This window comes from Ovis canadensis, chromosome 16, assembly GCF_042477335.2.
Source record: "Ovis canadensis isolate MfBH-ARS-UI-01 breed Bighorn chromosome 16, ARS-UI_OviCan_v2, whole genome shotgun sequence".
Classification (NCBI taxonomy): Eukaryota; Metazoa; Chordata; class Mammalia; order Artiodactyla; family Bovidae; genus Ovis; species Ovis canadensis.
In genome coordinates this window covers 16,217,379-16,237,066 of record NC_091260.1, presented here as the reverse complement: position 1 = coordinate 16,237,066, position 19,688 = coordinate 16,217,379, and positions in this window count along the sequence as shown.

The window sequence follows — 19,688 nt, the reverse complement described above, 5'->3', positions numbered from 1 at the left end:
AGCATCTCAAGCTATGCTTTGACAAACTGAGGACCACCGCTCCCGCAACCACAGCCCCTGGACACTTTCCTAGGATTCCCCTAGTTGTCTTTTTTATGTCAACAGATCAAATAATGAAGAAGTGCTGTAAGGAGTAAAAGTAGTGGCAGTAATTCCCTACCCTCTTTTTTTCTGAATACAATCTACTTGAGATAAACTATGATTCACATAAACCAATTACTAACAGAAGAACATTTCTAAATTTGCAGAAATCAATGCTTACACTCTGTGAATGCACTAAGCTGTTACCCTCCTTTTCCCTGCCCCCAGATGAAGAAAAGTCTTCACCAGCCTGGTTCTTGGATCTTTTAAAATGCAGAGTGTGAGCAATTGCTAGAGAAAAAACTGAGAAAGGCTGATAGAAGAGAGGACAGGCCTGTGGCTGAGGAGAATTTAGATGTTTAGAATGAGAATGTCTCAAGAGAGGAGCTACAGGATGGTGGAGAAGGGATTAATGTCTTCTGCTGCTGCTGCTGCTGCTGCTAAGTCGCTTTAGTTGTGTCCGACTCTGTGCGACCCCATAGACGGCAGCCCACCAGGCTCCCCCATTAAGCCTGCGCAAACAAGAGTTGGAACCTCTTCGTAATTTCTGGATTCTGGACCATGATTATTCAATACAGCTCTGCACAGAGCCCGTACCATTTGGGAGCCATAGCTGGTGTTATATAAATACATTTTCTCTTTCAATATTGCAGGCACTTAGTCTAGATATGATCTCATGGAATAGATAAATATGATCTCAACTGATTTAAAAAAAACACTTTTTGCATTTCTCAGACTTAAAAATGTAATGAATACTCATCTTTTAAATAAATTAGAAGTATTTAAACTTAAGCAGGTGAAAAACTAAACTGCCCCTCTTCTCATATCCCCATTCCTATTCCCTAAGGTTAATCAGTGTTAGCAGTTGAGTGACTGTACTTCTAGACTATATATGGGGAGAAGGGAAGGATTACATAGTTGTGGGGGGGGAGGTTTGGTATATTAACACATATGATCCATATATTGCTCAACTTGGGTTTTTTTTTAATATTTATTTTTGGCTGTGCTGGGTCTTTGTAACTGTGCTGACTTTTCTCTAGTTGTGGCGAGTGGGAGACACTGTAGCTGAAGTGCATGGTCTTCTCATTGCGATGACTTCTCTTGTTGCAAGGAATGGGCTCTTAGGGCGCAGGGGCTTCAGTAGTTGCAGCCTGTGGGCTTGGTAGTTTTGGGTCCCAGGTTCTAGCTGCTACTGCTAAGTCACTTCAGTCGTGTCTGACTCTGTGCAACCTGATAGACGGCAGCCCACCAGGCTCCCCCATCCCTGGGATTCTCCAGGCAAGAAACTAGCGTGGGTTGCCATTTCCTTCTCCAATGCATGAAACTGAAAAGTGAAAGTGAAGTTGCTCAGTCGTGTCCGACTCTTAGCGACGCCATGGACTGCAGCCTACCAGGCTCCTCTGTCCATGGGATTCTCCAGGCAAGAATACTGGAGTTGGTCGCCATGCCCTTCTCCTGGGGATCTTCCCTACCCAGGAACCTGCATCTAGGAATGAGCCTAAACTGCCATCTCTCCCACTAACTTTCTATTATCAGATATTTTAAATCCATCCTCTCATTATGTGCTTACTTGAAACATCCACCTTTGGAGAGGAGAGGGGCAGAGTTTCATAGGAGATAATGTGAGAGCCGTTCCAGGTAGGGGTGATGATAGCACCAAACTGTGCTATGGGTTTCAAGATGTGCTCAAACAGTCCTGAGTGGACAAACTGTGCTGCAGCCGAGGCTCACACACATTAGAAGAAAGGACTTTCCTTTCACTGACTGCCACTATTTAACGTTACCATGTTTCATTGTGTTTACATGTGAGTTCCTTGTAGGTAGGGAATTAATTTTAATTTTGTGTGCACCCCCAATCTAATGGCTAAAATGCAGGAAGAGAAGGAAGGGCTAGGAAATATTAATGCCGCTACACTAAGGTTGCCCTAAAGCAGCTCATGATATTTGAGTCCTCTATCTGTTTCCTAGGTATGATTATTTTTTCCTGTTTTTTTTTTCCTTTTTCCTGGCATACCATATGACAATAATTAGAATAATTAATAATAACATCCACAAACTAACCCCTTTTCAAGAATGTTGTTGTTGTTGAGTCACTAAGTCCTTCCTGTCGAACTCTTATCAGATCTTGTCTCTGATCTTTTAATCCTGTTCCTTCTAGTTCCTGGGCAATCAGCCTTCTGTCACTGCCTGTGAGTATTTGTATTTCCTTGCACGAGACCTTTTTGTTGTCCACATAAAGTGGGTGACTAAAAGCACCATCCAAAGATCTGCCCATTGGGAAGATTCTCCCTGCCCACTGTCTTTCAGAGTCACTTCTGAGCGGAGGTGTTGTGTGACAGCCATCCACTTCCAGCTTGCACTAACATGCTGAGTTGACCCATCAATAAACCAGCCCAGGGTAGAAACCCTCTTAGTCAGCTGGTCTTAGGGAGCCTCCCAAGAAGCCACAGTTACAAGCACTGGTACACTGCAGCAGGTGATACGGAGTCGGCCATCTATTCAAATAACTTGCTTGTGCGCCTTGAACCCACTTCACCCCAATCCTGGATGTGTTTACTTTCATTGTGCAGTGGAGTGCAGTGGCTCAGATGATTAAAAAATCCGCCTGCAATGCAGGATGCCCGGGTTCGATCGCTGGGTTGGGAAGATCCCCTGGAGGAAGGCATGGCAACCCACTCCAGTATTCTTGCCTGGAGAATCCCCATGGACAGAGGAGCCTGGCAGGCTACAGTCCAAGGGGTTGCAAAGAGTCAGACACGACTGAATGACTAAGCACACAGCACAGCTGTGTCTCCCAAGTTTTATGATTTAGTGGGTCTAATAGTGATTTGACCCTGCAATCAGATGTTGTTCAGACACTCAGTTGTGTCTGACTCTTTGCAACCCCATGGACTGCAGCACAACAGGCTTCCCTATCCTTCACCATCTTCCCATCATGGGACTTCACCATCATGGGAGTTTGCTTAAATTCATGTCCATTGGATCAGTGATGCCACCCAGCCATCTCATCCTCTGTCATCCCCTTCTCCTCCTGCCTTCAATCTTTCCCAGCATCAAGGACTTTTCCAATGAGTCAGTTCTTTGTATCAGATGGCCAAAGTACTGAAGCTTCAGCTTCAGCATCAGTCCTTCCAATGAATATTCAGAACTGATTTCCTTTAGGACTGATTGGTTTGATCTCCTTGCAGTCCAAGGGACTCTCAGGAGTCTTCTCCAACACCACAGTTCAAAAGCATCAATTCTTCAGCACTCAGCTTTCTTTATAGCCCAACTTTCACATCCATACATGATGACTGGAAAAACCATAGGTTTGACTATGTAGACCTTTGTCGGCCAAGTAATGTCTCTGCTTTTTAATACTCTATCCAGGTTGATCATAGCTTTTCTTCCAAGGAATAAGCGTCTTTTAATTTCATGGCTGCTGTCACCATCTGCAGTGATTTTGGAGCCCCCAAAAAGAAGGTCTGTCACCGTTTCCATCGTTTCCCCATCTATTTGCCACGATGATGGTGAAAAAGGATAGTGAAAAAGCTGGCTTAAAACTCAACATTCAGATACTCAGTCTTTACCAGGACACAGTAACTGCAGATGCCAGGCTTTGAGTGGTTCTCTACTGCAGACTGCTTGCCCTCGCTCCAGCACCCTAGGGGTCTGCATTGTGTTTCTCCCATACAGCTTGTCAGGAACTTCTCATTTGTACCACAGATGATACTCCAGGCTTAGTGCCCATTTGGGTAATTCTATCCACCTTGCCTTTGCATCACCATCCGGTCCAGGAGAAGAGCCAGTCCTGAGTTTCTTAGTGTCTCTTACTGAGTTTCTTATAGTGTCTCCCTTACGAATACATCTGTATCACTTAGTGAAAGGAAGAATCTCTGCCCTCCCTTTCATCTGATCGTCTGGTGTCTTACATAATGAGTTTTGCAATTTCTTCCTCAGTATCATCCTTTAACACAACTGCATTTATGTAAGCCATAATTTTTTCCCGCAAAGTTTCAGGAATCACCCCAGTTTGGAGCTGCTCCAGGAACCTTGCTAAGGTACTGATTCCTAGGCTGTGAAAAGATCCTGTTTATCAACAAACTTTATATTCACCTCTCATTCCTTGAAATCCATTGTCAGTGGATTTTTCTTCCCAGTTCTAGGCCATGGAACTTCTTCAGGGAATAATCCCTTTTCTTTCCTATCAGGTCTGGCCCATGCTGTGACTTGACTCTAGTCACTGGTCTAATAGCCAGTGGGGAGTTGGGAACAGATGTTGGGGAGGGAGAGTATCATCTTGAAAGGCATCCGCCTTGGTCAGAACCTATGTCATCTTCAGGCAAGGGGATTCCAGCAAGGGGCAGTGGACCACTCCTGCACAGCCATGGCTTCAGAGGAAGCTGGAGTGCCTATGAGGTCAGACATAGTCCCCTCAGGTATTACCACTCCAGGCCTTGGGGGCCCATTTCTTCCCTCTCATGACTCAAGAGATTTAGAGAGTCTACAAATATAGGCTCCTAATAGTTCTGTTACTACTAAGGCCTAGACCCAGTTTTTTAGCATGGTATGCCCATGGCTGAAGTTGCATTTCAACCTCACCGTGAAGGCTAATAGCTCTCCCCATGTCCTTAATTGGTAATTGGCCAACCTGAGGTTATCATTTCCTTCCTTCAGAGTGCATAATTGGCATAGACATATTCATCAGCTGACAGAGCCCCCCGATCAGTTCTCTAACTTGTGGAACAAAAGCTATTATGGGAGAAAAAGCCAAGTGGAAGTCACCAAAACTGCCTCTACTTAGTTCAGTTCAGTCGCTCAGTCGTGTCCGACTCTTTGAGACCCCATGAATCGCAGCACGCCAGGCCTCCCTGTCCATCACCAACTCCTGAAGTTCACTCAGACTCACGTCCATCAAGTCCATGATGCTATCCAGCCATCTCATCCTGGGTCGTCCCCTTCTCCTCCTGCCCCCAATCCCTCCCAGCATCAGAGTCTTTTCCAGTGAGTCAACTTCGTATGAGGTGGCCAAAGTACTGGAGCTTCAGCTTTAGCATCTTTCCTTCCAAAGAAATCCCAGGGCTGATCTCCTTCAGAATGGACTGGTTGGATCTCCTTGCAGTCCAAGGGACTCTCAAGAGTCTTCTCTAACACCACAGTTCAAAACCATCAATTCTTCGGCGCTCAGCCTTCTTCACAGCCAAACTCTCACATCCATACATGACCACAGGAAAAACCATAGCCTTGACTAGACGGACCTTAGTCAACAAAGTAATGTCTCTGCTTTTGAATACACTATCTAGGTTGGTCATAACTTTTCTTCCAAGGAGTAAGCGTCTTTTAATTTCATGGCTGTAGTCACCATCTGCAGTGATTTTGGAGCCCCCAAAAATAAAGTCTGACACTGTTTCCACTGTTTCCCCATCTATTTCCCACGAAGTGATGGGACCAGATGCCATGATCTTCATTTTCTGAATGTTGAGCTTTAAGCCAACTTTTTCACTCTTCTCTTTCACTTTCACCAAGAGGCTTTTTAGTTCCTCTTCACTTCCTGCCATAAGGGTGGTGTCATCTGTATATCTGAGGTTCTTGATATTTCTCCCGGCAATCTTGATTCCAGCTTGTGCTTCTTCCAGCCCAGTGTTTCTCATGATGTACTCTGCATATATGTTAAATAATCAGGCTGACAATATACAACCTTGACATACTCCTTTTTCTATTTGGAACCAGTCTGTTGTTCCATGTCCAGTTCTAACTGTTGCTTCTTGACCTACATACAGATTTCTCAAGAGGCAGGTCAGGTGGTCTGGTATTCCCATCTCTTTCAGAATTTTCCACAGTTTATTGTGATCCACACAGTCAAAGGCTTTGGCATAGTCAATCAAGCAGAAATAGATGTTTTTCTGGAACTCTCTTGCCTTTTCCATGATCCAGCGGATGTTGGCAATTTGATCTCTGGTTCCTCTGCCTTTTCTAAAACCAGCTTGAACATCTGGAAGTTCACGGTTCACATATTGCTGAAGCCTGGCTTAGAGAATTTTGAGCATTACTTTACTAGCATGTGAGATGAGTGCAATTGCGCGGTAGTTTGAGCATTCTTTGGCATTGCCTTTCTTTGGGATTGGAATGAAAACTGACCTTTTCCAGTCCTGTGGCCACTGCTGAGTTTTCCAAATTTGTTGGCATATTGAGTGCAGCACTTTCACAGCATCATCTTTCAGGATTTGAAAGAGCTCAACTAATATGCCATCACCTCCACTAGCTTCGTTCGTAGTGATGCTTTCTAAGGCCCCCTTGACTTCACATTCCAGGATGTCTGGCTCTAGGTGAGTGATCATACCATCATGATTATCTTGGTCATGAAGATTTTTTTGTACAATTCTTCTGTGTATTCTTGCCACCTCTTCTTAATATCTTCTGCTTCTGTTAGGTCCATACCATTTCTGTCCTTTATCGAGCCCATCTTTGCATGAAATATTCCCTTGGTATCTCTAATTTTCTTGAAGAGATCTCTAGTCTTTCCCATTCTGTTGTTTTTCTCTATTTCTTTGCATCAGCCTTCGCTGAGGAAGGCTTTCTTATCTCTCCTTGCTATTCTTTGGAATTCTGCATTCTTTAGGTTCAGATAAATCCAGAAGACACAAGTAAGTCTCTTGGGCAAGGGGCTTGGGTGCCTATGGTCCCTAATGCCACTTCCTTGTTCCTTTCTCTCAATCTGCTTTATAGACACTATATTTCTGAAGAAGACCACAGTCACATCTCTTGCCCCATCTGTTCTTCTATAGCCTTGACACTCCCCCATGAAGAAGCCAAATCTATGTATTCTGCCCCCTTTTGAACCTGCACCTTGACCAATAGCATAAGGCAGAGTGGCGTCATGTGACTTCCAAGGCTCTTGAGTCTCTCACTCTTGGAACCTGCCACCCTACCTTGGGAAAGCTGTGGAATGGCCTACACAGAGAAGAGCAGAGGACCGGCCCGTAGTCCTGGGTATGCTCCAGCCAACAGCCAGCACCAACTTGCCAGCCATGTGAGTGAGCCAAACTGAAGGTCCCTCCTCCAGGCCCCAGTCAAGTTTCCCAGCTGACTCTTCCAACAGGAGACGAGCCGTTGTTACTGAGCCTGGCCCGAAGAGGAAATCATGAGCAAAACTAAGTTATTGTTATTTTAAGCCATGACGTTTTGGTGTGGTTAGTTACATAGCAATAGATAACTGCTCTGCTCATCCAGGGCCCTGGAGAAGAGACATCCTCTCATCACAGAGACGTCCAAGTAGTGTGCCTGGTTGTAAATTCTGCCTAGGAAAAGAAATGGTCAGGAGCACAGACCTGCAATGAGCCATGATTTGGACTTGGAGTGGGGCCAACTAGAAAAATGGTGCTAAGGAAATCTGAGGAATAGATATGTGGACAGACCTGTCTGAATGGGCACAGGATATTTAGGTGCATACTTACTACCAAGCAACCTAAGGGAAAAAGAATCTTAATTATCATATGAGTCTGCCAACGTCAGTCAGCCTCCATCTCCAGTGACCCCATCCCTGCTGAAAAAGCTCATTAAAAAGACAAAAAGGCCAAACTGGCAGAAACAGAGGCTGTGCATGGGCTTGGCAACATGGAATTCTATAGCCCAAACTGCCAATAGCAAAGATCAGCCATGAGCTTCTTACAACTTATTTCCCAGAGGAATGAACAAGTCATATGATGTTAGAAATAATTTACATTGTTTTTATGGGTCAGTCCATATTGGAAGGGATAGCACTTTTTTCTCACTGGATTGGACTCTTCACTTTGTATGTAGATTTGCCTTCCTGGCCCACAATGCTACTGCCCCAATCAATCTTGGACTTGCCCCAATCAAATTAGGACTTCCCTGGTGGCTCGGACAGTAAAGCGTCTGCCTACAATGCGGGAGACCCGGGTTCAATCCCTGGGTCAGGAAGATCTCCTGGAGAAGGAAATGGCAACCCACTGCAGTATTCTTGCCTGGGAAATCCCATGGACGGAGCAGCTGGGTAGGCTACAGTCCATGGGGATGCAAAGAGTCGGACACGACTGAGTGACTTCACTTGCCTTCCCTGCCCACAATGCTTCTGTCCCAATCAAGTTCGATAAATGTAACAGACTTTTTCACTGTCATAGCATTCCACAGTGCATTGCTTCAGACCAAGGAACTTACATTATAGCAAAGGAAGCGTGGCAGTGGACTCATGTACCTAGAGCGCACTGGTCCCCCATCTGGTCTTGTGAAGGTGCAGTCACATTCTCAGCAGATGGTAACATCCGGTGGGGCTGGAGTAATGTCCTCTATGATGTGTCCAATCAGTGGTTAATGTGTAGCCAGGATTCACGGAAATCCAGAGTGAAAATAAAAATGATAATCACAAGAAAAGCTTCTCCCTGGACTTCCCTTGTAGTCCAGTGGCTAAGACTCTGTGCTCCGAAGGCAGGGGGCCTGGGTTCAATCCCTGATCAGGGAACTAGATCCCACACGCTGCAAGTGTGCATTTGCAAGCTGTAGCCAAAAGATCCTGCATGCACCACGAAGCGCGGAGGGCCCAAGCGCTGCAACTAAGGCCAGCGAGGTCAAATAGATAAATATTTTTAAACATTATAAAAGATTTAAAGGAAAGAAAAGCCACTCCTAGTTCTACCCCTAGGCCTTCCCTGGTGGCTCAATGGTAAAGAATCTGACTGCTAATGCAGGAGACGCAGGTTCAATCCCTGGGTCAGGAATATCAGCTGAAGAAGGAAATGGCAACCCACTCTAGTATTCTTGCCTGGGAAATCCCATGGAGAGAGGAACCTGGCGTGCTGCAGTCCATGAGGTTGCAAAAGACTTGGACATGACTTAGTGATGTCATGAACAACAACAAATTTCTACCCCTAGTGATCTCTAATAATAAAGGACAGAAATGGGATGGATCTAACAGGAGCAGAAGATATTAAGAAGAGGTAGCAAGAATACACAGAAGGATTATACAAAAAAAAGTCTTCATGATCTGGATAATCACAATGGTATGATCCCTCACCTAGAGCCAGAAATCTTGGGAGTCCGAAGTCAAGTGGGGTTAGAAAGCATCACTACGAACAAAGCTAGTAGAGGTGATGGAATTCCAGTTGAGCTGTTTCAAATCCTAAAAAATGGTGCTGTGAAAGTGCTGCACTCAATATGCCAGCAGATTTGGAAAACTCAGCAGTGGCCACAGAACTAGAAAAGGTCAGTTTTCATTCCAATCCCAAAGAAAGACAATGCCAAAGAATGTTCAAACTACTGCACAATTTCACTCATCTCACATGCTAGCAAAGTAATGCTCAAAATTCTCCAAGAGAGGCTTCAACAGTACGTGAACTGAGAATGTCCAGATGTTCAAGCTGGATTCAGAAAAGGCAGAGGAAACAGAGGTCAAATTGCCAACATCCATTGGATCGTAGAAAAATCAAGAGAGTTCCAGAAAAGCATCTACTTCGGTTTTATTGACTATACCAAAGCCTTTGACTGTGTGGATCACAACAAACTGGAAAATTCTGAAAGAGATGGGAATACCAGACCACCTGACCTGCCTCCTGAGAAATCTGTCTGCAGGTCAAGAAGTAACATTTAGAGCTGGACATGGAACAACAGAATGATTTCAAATTGGAAAAGGAGTGCGTCAAGGATATATATTGTTACCTTGCTTATTTAACTTATTTAAATTAACTTATATGTGAAATGCTAGGTTGGATGAAGTACAAGCTGGAATCAAAATTGCAGGGAGAAATATCAATAACCTCAGATACACAGATGATACTGCCCTTATGGCAGAAAGTGAAGAACTAAAGAGCCTCTTGATAAGAGTGAAAGAGGAGAGTGAAAAAGCTGGCTTAAAACTTAACATTCAAAAAACTAAGATCATGGCATCTGGTCCTATTACTTCATGGCAAATAGATGGGGAAACAATGGAAACAGAGACAGACTTTCTTTTCTTGGGCTCCAAAATCACTGCAGATGGTGACAGCAGCCATGAAATTTAAAGACGCTTATTCCTTGGAAGACAGATTATGACCAACCTAGACAGCATATCAAAAAGCAGAGACATTACTTTGCCGACAAAGGTCCATCTAGTCAAAGCTATGATTTTTCCAGTAGTCATGTATGGATGTGAGAGTTGGGCTATAAAGAAAGTTGAGCGCTGAAGAACTGATGCTTTTGAACTGTGGTGTTGGAGAAGACTCTTGAGAGTCCCTTGGACTGCAAAGAGATCAAACCAATCAGTCCTCAAGGAAATCAGTTCTGAATATTCATTGGAAGGACTGATGCTGAGCTGAAGCTCCAACACTTTGGCCACCTGATGCAGAGAACTGACTCATTGGAAAAGTCCTTGATGCTGGGAAAGATTGCAGGCAGGAAGAGAAGGGGATGACAGAGGATGAGATGATTGGATGGCATCACCGACTTGATGGACATGAGTTTGAGCAAGCTCTGGGAGTTAGTAATGGACAGGGAAGCCTGGTGGGCTACAGTCCATGGGGTCTCAACGAGTCGGACATGACTGAGTGACTGAACTGAACTGAACTGAGTAATCCCTAGTAAATTTTTTGCTTCTCATTCCCTTAACTTTGGGTTTTGCTGGTCTAGAGGCCTGTTCTAAGGAAGGAATGCTTCCCCCAGGGTTTATAGCAATGAGTCCATTAAACTGGAAATTGAGACTGCTGCCTGGCCACTGAGGGCTCTTCAGGCAAAACAGGATTTTCTGTACTGGGTAGGGTGATTGATCTGGACTATCAAAGTGAAATTGGGTTGCTAGTACACAGTAAAGTAAGGAGGACTATGTCTGGAATGCAGTCATTCCCCTGGGAAGCATCTTAGTTCTCTCCTGTCCTGTGAAAACTGCCACAGCTCAGGAACTCAGTACCTGCATTACAGGATATCAAAGGCAGAGCATGACTTAGCTGGCAACCCAAAATATGAGCCTTGGTGTCTCTTTTTTGATGGAGGGTTACCGTGCTTTTACTGTATAAGGGGTAACTGCGATATGTTAGCCAGAAGTATGATTTTACTGTTGTCTTTCCTTGGATGGTAAATACGGTTAATAGACATGGGTGAACCGCAGTCATTTTTAATATGACTCAGTTTATCTTTTACTATTTCAAGCACACACATAAAAAAATTTGTTTCATGCTTCTGAAATTTAAATTTAACCAGATGTCCTAGAAATTCCCTGGCAGTCCGTTGGTTAGAACTCTGAACTCTGTGTTCCCATTACAGGGGGCCTGGGTTCAATCCCTGGTCAGGGAACAAAGATCCCATAAACCACAAGGGGTGACCTAAAAAAAAAAAAAAAAAAAAACAAGAAACCAAAACCAAAGCAAAAAAAAAAATGTATTTCCTGTATTTTTATTTGCAAAATCTGGCAGTTTTAACTGAGGAGTAACAAATAGTGATGTCAATTAGATTAGATATGTAAGTAACTGGTCATTCATCCTGCCTAGAGAAAGACATGACCTGGGATACAGACCTGCAGTGATTCGTGGATAGCTAATTGTTTGGTAGAATTAGAAAAATTATCAATTTTGATCTCTAATGAAATAATAGGTCCAGATCATGAACTCAAGGGATGCTTAAATCATTAGGTAAAATGTTAGTGAGAATCCTTATAATGGAGGGACCAGGACTGCACCAGCTGAACCCACTGGTCAATCTTAGATTCTCTGAAAGTAGACAGTGGACACTGGATGCATCAGAATGTGAGGCAACCGGACATGCATGAAGAGGCCCATGAGCTCCCTCCCATTGCCAACAAACAGGCAGAACCCGAATCTAATCAGGTCTTTAGAATACCTACTGGTTTTCAGGAAATCCTGGATAGGGAATAATAGAACAGGACAGAGAATTTCAAAAGAAAGCAATCAAGCAAATCCTGGCCACCTGATGCAAAGAACTGACTTAAAAAATAATTTGGTTTCTCCAATAAATCCAAGCATGAAAAGGAAAAGCAGGGGCTGTATTGAAATAAAATAAGAGACTTGTGAGACCAAAGACCCAAACATGTGGGCTTTGTTTGGATTCTGAATCAAATAAACCAGCTCTGAAAGAGCATCTCTGACTACTGATTAGTATTGGCTACCTGATGACCAATTGAAGAAATGAGGTCTGTAATCACAAGTTTTATGCATATTACTATTTCTTTTTTTCTCCTTCTCTTTTTTACTTACTATATTATATAGAGCAAGTTAAGATATCTGATATACAGCTATCATAAACTTTATAATTTAGCACTTAGATAACAGGATATCAATACATGGTCATTCCAGAAGAAGAATAAACATCACTTGGAGATGGATGCAGTGAGATCTGGCTTTTCTTTTTAGGATAAGCTGAGTTTTGTTTGTATGGGTCTAAGTCCATTGCGGGAGTATACCGGTTTTCATTATTATTTTTGTTTGCAAGACTTACTGACAGAAGACAGTATATGGATGCTGTATTACCAGAGGGGTGGACTGTAGCAGGTATTAGAGCTAGGCCCATTCAGCTCCATTCCAGTCATTTTGTATTATGTCTTGCTGCCGGGTAAAAGCTGGAAAGCAAAACACTACATTTCCCAGACTCCCTGACAACTGGAATGTTTCAGATGACAAATCTTCTATCTAGCAGTGTGTCCATATGAAACTTGAACTGTAGAAATATTATGAAGCACAAGTCATAATTCTGCTTTCTGCTGGCAAGCAGGGTCATAGAGGCACTGGAGTTCCCACGGCGTGTGTAGTACAAGACCAGGATCCAGTCCCAGTTTCCTGGGAGTTAAGACGCATCCATTTTACAGTGTAAGTCACGAAAAGGCACTGTGAGCTTAGAGCATGTAATTATGGTGGCAGCTTTCTTATTCCCAGCTTTCCCACTGTGCCAGAGGCTGCTCCCTTTGTGAGCCAGCTCTGAACTGTGTTCAGAATTCATTCCTGGGAGCTCAAACAGCTCTTTCAAATATTCTAGTGATTTCATAATCAGTTCAGTTCAGTTCAGTCGCTCAGTCGTGTTCGACTCTTTGCGACCCCATGAACCGAAGCACACCAGGCCTCCCTGTCCATCACCAACTCCCGGAGTTCACTCAAACTCACGTCCATCGAGTCGGTGATGCCACCCAGCCATCTCATCCTCTGTTGTCCCCTTCTCCTCCTGCCCCCAATCCCTCCCAGCATCACAGTCTTTTCTAATGAGTCATAATAACTGGTAGTAAATCTGCTGCTTCCAGCTAGAGTAGATTCTGTTATCTGCAATGGAAGCTTGACCCATACAATTGGTAATACTCAGAGTCAGTGAAGTTTCACATTCTCCTGATGGAGTATAAATAGATTAATGATTTATGATTGTTTTTGTATATTTAAAATTCTTATCCTTTGATCCTATAATTTACTTCTAGAGATGTTTCCTAAGGAAATAATCAGGGATGCACTCAGGGGGTTATAGTAAACATAAACAATGACAATATTAGGCAGTTGTTAAAAACAATGTTTCAAACCATAATGAATGATATGGAAAGTATTCATGATGTCATGTTAATTGAAAAAGTCAGTTTATATGCATGCATATTTCTGTATTATGGATGAAAAGACATGATACCTTGAATTTGTTGAAGATACTTCAGCCAAAAAAAAAAAAAAAAAAGAGTAGTTGGAGGAAATAGATGAAACACAATTGGCAAAAATGTTGGTAATTACTGAAGCCAGATGTTGGGTACATGGAGATTCATTATAGTTTTCTCTCTACTTCTTATGTATATTTGAGAATTTCTGTAAAATGAAGATTTTAATCTTTAAAGAGAAAACCAAACAAAATTATGTGTATAGTATGTTCCCAGTTTTATAATATTAATATACAGATACATAGACTAGAGACTAAGAAATACATCAGTATGAAAAGATTAGTGGTTTCTAGGCATTAGTGGGGAGGCAGAGTTCACTAGGCTGACCACAGGATTTTTAGGGTAGTGAAACCATTCTGTCTGTGATAATGGCAGACACTTGGCAGTATACATTTGTCCAGACTTATACAAGGTACAATGCTGAGAGTGAACCATAATGTAAATTGTGGGTGTACCAGTGTAGGGACATTGATTATAGAAATACCCAACTCTGGATGGATGATGGGGGAGGCTGTGGCGTGGGACGGGGTATATGGGGGCAGGGTATACATGGGAAGTCTCTACATTTCTCAATTTTGCTGTGAACCTAAAACTTCTGAAAAACATAAATTCTATTTTACTTATTTATTTGGCTGTGCTGTGGAGCATATGGAATCTTAGTTCCCTGACCTGGGATCAAACCTGTGCTCCCTGTGGTGAAAGTGCATAGTCTTAACCAATAGACTGCCAGGGATATCCCAATAAACCTTATTTTAAAAATACATCTAAATTTTAATAGAAGATACTTCTGGACTGCGTATTAGCCTGATGTTAATATTTTGAATTGTATGAAAGTGAAAGTCGCTCCGTTATGTCTGACTCTTTGCAACCCCATGGTAGGACTGTAGCCTACCAGGCTCCTCTGTCCATGGGATTCTCCAGGCCAGTATACTGGAGTGGGTAGCCATTCCCTTCTCCAGGGGATCTTCCCAACCCAGAGATCAAACCTAGGTCTTCAGTGTTGCTGGTGGATTTTCTACTGTCTGAGCCACCAGGGAAGTCTTATGTGTTATTTAATTGTGTATTATGAGTGTATTTTTTAAAATAAAAAGGTGTCCATTTAAATCCAACTAACTAACTTGGTTGCTTCTTGGAAGGAAAGCTACAACAAACCTGGACTGTGTATTGAAAAGCAAAGACATCACTTTGCTGACGAAAGTCCATATAGTCAAAGCTATGGTCTTTCCAGTAGTCATGTACGGATGTGAGAGTTGAACAATAAACAGAACACTGAAGAACTAATGCCTTCAAATTGTGGTGCTGGAGGAGACTCTCAAGAGTCCCTTGGACAGCAAGGAGATCAAACCCATCAATCCTAAAGGAAATCAATCCTGAAAACTCATTGGAAGGACAGATGATGAAGCTGGAGCTCCAATACTTTGGCCACCTGATGAGAAGAGCTGACTCACTGGAAAAGATGCTGATGCTGGAAAAGATTGAAGGCAGAAGGAGAAGGGGGTGACAGAGGATGAGATGGTTGGATGGCATCACTGATTCAGTGGATATAAACTTGGGCAAACTCCGGGAGATGGTGGGGGACAGGGAGGCCTGGTGTGCTGCAGTCCATGGTGTTGCAAAGAGTTGGACACAACTTAGCAACTGAGCAATAACAACGACTAAGATAATTTAGAAAATTGACTGATAAAGATCAGTGGTCAAAGGAACCACACCAGTTGTCCAGGACAACAAAAAAATTTATTCTCAGCAAGTGATTCCACACATCATGGTGCAGGTGAGTTATCCAAGGACAAGAAGCACATGAAATCAATTGTTAACAGATTGGCAGATTTAGCAGCAATCCAGTTCCACTCTGAGGAGAAGGCAATGGCACCCTACTCCAGTACTCTTGCCTGGAAAATCCCATGGACGGAGGAGCCTGGTAGGCTGCAGTCCATAGGGTCACTGAGAGTTGGACATGACTCAGTGACTTCCTTTCATTTTTCACTTTCATGCATTGGAGAAGGAAATGGCAGCCCACTCCAGTGTTCTTGCCTGGAGAATCCCAGGGATGGGGGAACCTGGTGGGCTGCTGTCTCTAGGGTCGCATAGAGTCGGACACGACTGAAGCGACTTAGCAGCAGCAGCAGTTCCACTCTGAGAAACTAGAACCTTATTCAGAGAATAAGGAAGGAATGTGATTATAACCTAGAGACCGAAAGTCAGATCCTTTGTTCCCTGCCCTGCCTGATGGGGGCTGTAGGAATCAAAAAGTGACTTATCATGCCTACGAAGGGACGACCAGGACATATAAACTGGTGTCAGCCTCTCTCCATATAGGGAGGGAGACCAGGAAATAACATGTTGATCCCATTCCTGTTTTCACAGATGCTTTTCTCTAAATTAATATGTTGAAATTTTGCTTCCTTATTCAATTAATTCAGCAGATATGTATGAAGGGCTTACTATGTGCTACGTGCTGGGTGAGAAGGAGAGAGAACAGACGACTCCTACGTTTGAGGGCTGAGTGACTTGTGGTCCACAGACAGAGACGAGAAGATCCGGGGGTAAGCCACGTTCTGACTGGGAGTGCTGCAACAGGAGCTCTGTTTGGAGGTGCAAGGTGCGCAATGCCCATTCAATCATGTCCAGAGGCAACCAGGTAAAGGTGCCTCGGAGCTTGCGGGAGAGGAAGGGGATGCAAAGAGAATCCCTAGGGGTTCAGAAATTCCTAGGGCACATTAGTCCCTCACGTTTGCTTGGATTTGGGTTCACCATCAATATACATTTTTAAAAACCCAAAGACTGAGGCCATGACTCGGACCTGCAATGACCCTTCTCTGAGGAGGGTTCCTCTCCTCACTGCTCTCAGTGAGTTAGAAGAGTGATAAACTGACAGTAACAGCAGAGGGTGCTGTGAAATTAAACTGCTCCTGAAGCCCAGGAAATGCTTATGATCCACCGGATCAATTTCAGCTTATGACATATTAAAATAATTGAGAAAGGGTCTCTACCATTTCTTGGCTTGTAAACTAAAATAAATCAGAATATGTAATTGTTAACTCTGAAATAGCACCAGCTCTGTCCTGAAATGCAAATACAGTTAACAAATATTCAAGAACAAATTGATTTGCATGATATAGTTTATCTTAGATTTCTTTAAATTCACCATGATTAGTAAAGAGCTGGTATTTCAGGAAGGATCCATTTTATGCCTAACTGTACACAGACTAAAATTCTGATCAAGTATTCTGATGAGAGCTGAGAAGAAAATACCGGCACTAATTGCAGTAAACATGTTCATTGACAAGTAATGTTAGCAACCTTTCCCTCCCAACCTAGAGGTTAGGTTGTTCTGATGATACAAGTTACCTGCAGGGCTTCAGTGACATTAAACCAAAGGAAAACAAAGGACAAAATAGCAAATACATGTGCAATTCAAAATTTAAAAATAAACTTATTTCTTCATTCATTGCAGCTTTCGGTAGAATTAAATGAGATAGCCTGCTAATATTTGTGAAACACTTCACGCAGAGCCTGGCACACAGCAGGCACTCAGTAAATCCTAGTTCCTTCTTCCTTTGCTCCCTTTATTGATTTTCTTCTCGATTTACTTCTTATAAAAATATTGTTTCCCACATAGATTACTAACATTAAATATTCTCCTTATTGATATGGTATGTTAGGGATGCAAAAGATGAGACGCAGTGGCTCATGGCAGGCAGAAAGTAAACTTACAATTGAGAAATCATTCTGCGGGTTTGTTGTTGTTGCTGTGTGTTTGTTGTAATGTGCAATTTACCAAGACCCTTTAAAGCGGGCAATGTCCTGCTTTCAGAGCCAGTTTGCTCAGGCATAGATCAACTCAGAGACTGACTGTCGCCTTGTTATTGAATTAGAGCTATATTTTTGACAAGTATGGCAGCCACACCATCACTTTAATCACCCGATAATCCACTGTGTCTCTTTATGCTAATAAATAAAACATCTTTCGTTAAATATTTCCTAGTAAGCAATAGCAGACCTGTAATCTCCACTCCTATATGTTACAAAGTAAAATGATAAAACAGTAATCAAATCAAGTCCTGTCTAGGAGTTTTATAGACAACTAATAGCTGCAATCGCAAAGTGCACATCAGCTAGCATTGGTGTGCTTTTCTCTTTAATATAATGGACTATGCATATTTCACTAACTGTCTCATGATATCAAATGAATTTAACAAGATGATTATGTAGGTCAAATTACTTAGTAAGTTCTTTTAAGAATGGCTTTTAGACCTATTATGACTTTTAATGGTGCAATTTGTTAGATGATTGGAATTTCTAGAATCCTGCCTGAAGTGCCTGTCACAGACGCTTGCTCTGCCCTGGTGATGTATTTTTAAAACCTACTTCTCGCTTGTGGCGATTGAAACAAAAATGACCACCAAAGAGCAACTTCCTACCAGCTCAATTCCTCAGTTTCAATTATTTAAACTACTTCCTTACTGCCAACTTATAATTTGAATATTCTACTTTCAAATAGCCTTCTGACCAAATTTCCTTCAACTTCATATGAAGATGTCCTGAGAGTTCTTTTCCCCTTCAAATATTAAATGTGACTCTGCTTAATTTATGTCAGGAACTACAGACCAATACTGCCAATGTTCAAACTTTTTTAAATGGTGGGTTAGTTCTTTAATTGTACATCTGTGATGGTAAACTGAAAGGGAAAACTAACAAAATATGATGGAAATATTCAATCTTTGCACTGGGAGTATTGTCTTTGCAGGTATTTTGATTTTACTCAGTTTAAGAAAGGTTGCTCTTCAAGTTAAGTTTTAGAAGATGGCTGACCAGAAATCACATAGTATTCTTTTTATTTCCTCTCTTTAAAAATTATTTTATAAAGTAATTTGAAAATGCCTTCATGTAATAATTAGTCTTAGAAGTCACTATCCTTTTAAAACTAGTTTTCCATGTCTGATTTCTTCACACTTTACACTGAAATTCCCCTATAACTTACAGCCTTAAGACCTTGGTGCTTTCTCATACTTCTGCCCAATATTGGAAGGTTCCACATTCCCAAGTTTGATATTCTTCTTGCTGTACAGCAGAGAGTATTCTGGGGTGGAAGAAGTTCCAGATGCAGTTGGAAGATGGTGATTCTGTTCTTTCTCCACCCCTGGACTTGCAAGATGACTCTGTGAGAGTCCCTCAGCCCCTCAGAGCCTCCGGTTGCAGCTTGGAAATGAGGCTAACAACTCTTGATTCCTGCACCTTGGGGTCATTAGAAGGCTTAGTGAGCTCAGGGTGCATATTCTCATTTTCTTTTTCATGTTGTCAGTGAGTCCTAGGTAGGGGACAGAGTAAAAGCGGAATATGGAAGTCTGCTTGTATGTCTGGGTGAAGTCACTATACAACAGTGTTATTTAATTTTTCTACTTCTTTCAGTTCAATGGATGCAACATTCACAATCCTCTCTAAGCCCATCAACCACAAAAACTTAATTAGATATTATATCTCCTTGGTTTAAAATAGTATTTAATTTTACATAATGTGTTCAGCCAAAATATTAGGATTCCCTAAACAGAAATGTTCCCTCTATTTTTTCCCCTCGGGCTTTTATTTCAATTTTTTTGGATCTTTAAAAAAAAACAAACTATTCTCCTTAAAGTATGATTTCGGCAGTTTCCCTCTGTGAAACATCACGAACTCCCCCGCTACCACTGCTTAATTGAAGATGTAATCCCCACTTAGCAGCTGTGGAGCCTCGCAGATACCAAGCGTGGCAACGGGTAAATATTAACATTCCGGTTAAGTGTGCGCTGCCTCTTATCCCTTTCCCCCACAAATTGTCTTCCTGCTCCTCCGAGTGTCATCTAAAGTGAGATGATATTAACTGAGACTTACACGGTGCTTGGAGCCCTGGAGTTGAAATTAATGGGCAAATATCCTTCTTGCTTTACAGAGTAAATGAACATTCGATCTTTGGGCCACAGGCAGGTGTTACAGAGAGGCTCAGAAGAGCGGGGCACCGCCAATAAAGAGTGCC